Here is a 4,652-nt window from a genome sequence, read left to right as displayed (position 1 = left end):
TTGGAGTTTCTGCCTTCCAAATTGGCTGGGTTTTGCTTATGATTTCGTTTTTGCTGTTTTTTATTTTCCAGCTCTGGCTAATTTCTCTAAATGTCCAAAGAGGAAACACAATCTGTTGTGTGAATGGATCAGGAACAAGCAGAGGCAGAGCGTATCGGCACTGGGACAGTTTAGTGACCATCAGCTGCTTCAGGAAACCATCAGCACAATGAAACACAGCCATTTGAACATCCATCGGGTGAATAGGGTCTGTGTTGCTTTTACTTTCATCAGACAAAGATGGTTCTTCAAAAATTACACTAAACACATCAACACCGGCTGCAGATGATTGTTTGGCCTTTTGTTGTTTTTCACTGTGATGCTCACTAGTCCTTGTAACGGTGACACTTCTTGCTCTGTAGTTCATCGTTAGTAGTTTTTGTAAGAATATGTGAACCAGTTCTTCCTCAGTGCAAGACCCATGGGACTGTAATGAATGTGCCGTTATCTGAAGAACATCTGCAGCTGTCAGTTTATTGTTGAACTTGAGTTCAAGTTGAAGTCTGTGAAAAAGTTCCTCTACTTCTTTTTTCCGTTCTTTTCCTTGTGTTCCAAAGTTTTTGGCCTGTAAAATAAGCTAACAGTCATTTGTCTAACAAGTTTTTTTTTCTGCAAACAGATTTACAGACTCTATAGAGCTCAATCCATCAGTCAGACATGATCAATAGCTTATATTTGGATATTTTTATAGAACAACTTAAATGTAGAGGTATAGCTGTGCAGCAATATTGCCTGTAAGTTTTTATTGCCCTGGGTGGGGCTGCGCAATAAATCGCATGCGACATCCAATGCGCATCTTCTTTAATCAAGCCAGTTTTGTAATCAGTAGTAAATCTCCATCACGTGTGTGCTTTCAGATAGAGCCGTGTTTACTATTTTATATATATATATATATATATATATATATATATATCATATATATCATATATATCATATATATATATATATATATATATATATATAAAAATGTGTAACTTTTTCCCACCAATCATGTTTATTGACACTTGTCTTTATTAGGGGTGCTCCGATCAGGATTTTTGAGGCCGATCACAGGAAGCTGTATGTATATGAAGAGTTCAGATGCAAAACCAGCTAAATCCATCTGACGTCTTTCTTTAAAAAATGCATTTTTATCAGGCTCAGATGTATAGGTTTCTATGTAAGTACCGGTACTTCTGATTGGGCTGAGGCTGGTATTTTAGTGAGTTTGAAGAAAAAGTATTTGATGGACCTATAATATGTGTCGAGAGCATTCACTCAGTATCATTATCTCATTTTTGACCGAGATGGCTTTTAGCTGGTTTTGCATCTGAACTCTTCATATATATCATACCGTGCATTTTTGTTTTTAGAATTGTGCAATTATTGCACAATAGCTTACACACAGCACAAGTCTGATTTCCACAAACACATTTTTCCCATTATTTTGATTTCAAATCCAAACATTGTTACTAAAAAATACTTTTTCAGCTTATTTAGCATGAGCGCGTGAACGTGGCATTATGTGTGTATGCTTTAAGTCTGCATGAGTGCCCAGTCTCCAGGAGAGAGCGTGAGCACTGAATGGTAAACACTGGGAAGAATTAAAAAGAAATGCATTTTACAAACTGTAGCGACGATGCGACACTGATTCTGTTGTGCAAGTAACAATTCCTGTGTCAACTGTGCTTTTGGGACTTTTGGGAGTGAAAGAGAGAGGGCGCTCGGTCACTCACTCGTGCTGTTTGTGAAATTACGGCTCACATATGGTTTTCAAATTACTTTATAAGTTATTAAATGAAGAAATACGAATTGTACCTCACCTTCAGCATTGTAATTGTTTTACCCGTGTCGAAAAGAGACTGAGACGGTGCCGCTGCATGTCATACCAAACTTCTCACAGCAGCACGTCATCAGCTTTAGATTGGTTTATGAGATCGGCCTTTTTAGAGACCGCCGATCGAACATCCCCAAGGCATCATCGACCAATAATGATAGGTAGCCGATCAATCGGAGCACCCCTAGTCTTTATGGTGTTCCTGTAGTTAATCTAAAATATGCTAGGCAGAAATGGTTGTCTGTTCAAATCGAAGGGAACACGTATGCACTGATTGAAAAATATACCTTGGAATGTTCTTTAATCCACTAAATAAACCTCCTCCAAATTGATCCCATATAGCCAAGTGTTTCCAGTTAATCTGGTTACTCTACACTTCATGCAGAACTTACCCCGTCTCTCTCTCTTTTTTCTTTTCTCACTGTGTTGTCCATGTTGTCTTCAACAATTCTGGTTTGATCTTGTTAAAAAAAAGAAAGCGAACGTTCATTCTACACACGTTCATTCTACATATTGCTGAGGGTACACTTTGTGTTGGTTAGTTTGTAACCACTTAAGATTTTATCTGCAATTTACTGGGTAATTCATATGGCATAATGAATACTAAATGACTCCTTTTATGGACAGAATTAACTGATTACTATATCACAGTGAATGACAGCATTTACCTAAGAATAGCTACATTGACATTGTGGCTGCATGGGGGTCATATGCAAAGTTATATGCAAAGTTTGTTTTATGTTCTACTGTTCTACACTGACTTCTTACTACAGTATACTATACACGAATGTTAGATTTGTTTTACAGACAGCTTTTTTAGATACAGTAGATTTGTGATTCTTGTTTAATTACTAATGCAGTACATTTGCCAATTTAGCAAATGTTCAATTATAGATATTTATGGAATATACTGTACATGATGTCTGACAGATTTTGATAGTTAAACTGATCATTTTTGCATGTGATGAGTCACATGAAGAAAATGTTTAGAATTTGTGAAGAGTGTGAGAATTTCCTTGAGAATCAAGTGATCAGTTTAGATCAGCAAGCTATGTGCATTTAGTTACTCCGCAAAATGCAGACAATTGTACACCCTTTTCTTGCACACATGCCAAAACGTGCAATTTTGCTTAAGTTAGTAAAAAATTCAAATTGTAAAAACCTTGCCAAACAGACCTAAGCTCAGAGGTAAACCAATATTATTTTTGTGGTATAGTGTTATTTTAAATTTGGCAAACTACATTAACTCGTAACTCTAAATAAATCTCAAAAGAGATCCATCACTCAAGTTGTTACAAATTACCCACCTACACTCTTAAAAAAAAAAAGGTGCTTCATGATGCCATAGCAGAAACTTTTTTGTTTAAATGGTTCCATAAAGAACCTTCAACATCTGAAGAAACTTTCTGTTTCACAAAAGGTTCTTTGTGGCGAAAGAAGGTTCTTCAGATTATAAAAAGATAAGAAAGAAATGGTTTTTTAAAGATCCTTTGACTGAATGGTTCTTTGTGGAACCAAAAATGGTTCTTCTATGGCATCGCTGTGAAGAACCTTTAAAAGCACCTTTATTTTTATAGGTGAGTTGTGAAAATGTTTTTCTTGTTAAAAAATGTTGATTGCAACCCCCATCACAACCTCAATTTACTGAAAACAGAAAATAAAATTTTGAAAATAAAATGATGGGTTCAGTAGATGTATAGAAAGTTTCAAACCTTCCTGCCTGCTCAGCTATTCTGTTTTTTAATGCATGAATATATAGAACAAAAACATGCTCACCAAACCTGCAAGAACCTGCTCATTCAGAAGATTTCATCTGAAAATAATTGAAAATGAAAATGATTAAATTAACACTGATTAACAAGATTAACAACACTGGTCTTGTCTTAAAATAGTTTTTTTTTTCTTTTTAATCTTTTATATTAGTACCCATGCATTTACAGCATTCACAAACGTATAACTATAGTTTTTCTTTGAAATACAGTAATGAAGTAATGAAGGTCAAACCTGAGTAGGAAAGTGTCCTTTCTGTTTCATCTCTTCAACTTTAAATGAAACATTTCACCCCAATGTGCAGCTATTTATAGGTTGTGATGTGAAGATGTTTTGCATTCCTTAAATTATTGGATGTGGGCCAACAAAGGTAAAGTATGTTGTTTTGTGGAGAAGTCTTTGATGGCTACAAAGTCTTGTCTTAGGTAAGTTAAGTACATAATCATAAATAATCTATATTAAAGGAATAGTTCACCCAAAATGAAAATTATCCCATGATTTACTCACCCTCAAGCCATCCTCGGTGTATATGACTTTGTCCTTCCAGACGAAGATAGTCGGAATTGTTTTAAAATTTATCCTTGCTCTTCCAGGCTTTATAATGGTGGTGGATAGTGGCCATTATTTTGAAGCTCCAAAAAGTGCATATATCCATCGTAAAACTAACCCATATGCCAACGGGGGTTAACACATGTCATTTGAAGCAGATCCATGGGTTTTTGTAACAAAAATATTTATATTTTTAAAATTATAAACTCAAATCACTGACTTCCGGCGACAGCCGTTTCCATGTTTACGAGAGAGTTGAGTTTCTGGTTATTCCGGTTCAAACAAATAAGGCTGTGTAAAAAATTCAAACTCTTCTTCTCTTATAGTAAAATCCACTGGCTTTTTTTTTTTTTTTTAAACTTCTAGTTTTCTACTTTTAATTTGTTACTGGCATTTAGTATTGCTCTATCCTCGTTCATTTATTCTCACCTGAGCTTACACTTACATGAATTCAGCTTACGTCATATGCAAAGGTTGC

General features: G+C 35.3%; 1 long non-coding RNA gene across 1 annotated transcript; it reads right to left on the bottom strand.

Moving 5' to 3' along the window:
• Nucleotides 1–54: 54 nt before the first annotated feature.
• On the bottom strand, nucleotides 55–3,903 carry LOC127159139 (uncharacterized). The gene is made up of 4 exons (XR_007826364.1): nucleotides 3,860–3,903; nucleotides 3,632–3,668; nucleotides 2,248–2,315; nucleotides 55–604 (listed from the first exon to the last, which is right to left on the bottom strand). It is a non-coding gene; the product is annotated as an uncharacterized LOC127159139 (long non-coding RNA).
• Nucleotides 3,904–4,652: the final 749 nt, after the last annotated feature.

Source organism: Labeo rohita, unplaced genomic scaffold (genome assembly GCF_022985175.1).
Source record: "Labeo rohita strain BAU-BD-2019 unplaced genomic scaffold, IGBB_LRoh.1.0 scaffold_1932, whole genome shotgun sequence".
Taxonomy (NCBI): Eukaryota; Metazoa; Chordata; class Actinopteri; order Cypriniformes; family Cyprinidae; genus Labeo; species Labeo rohita.
Note: the sequence above shows the minus strand (reverse complement) of the source record. Positions and strands in the feature narration are given on the sequence as shown.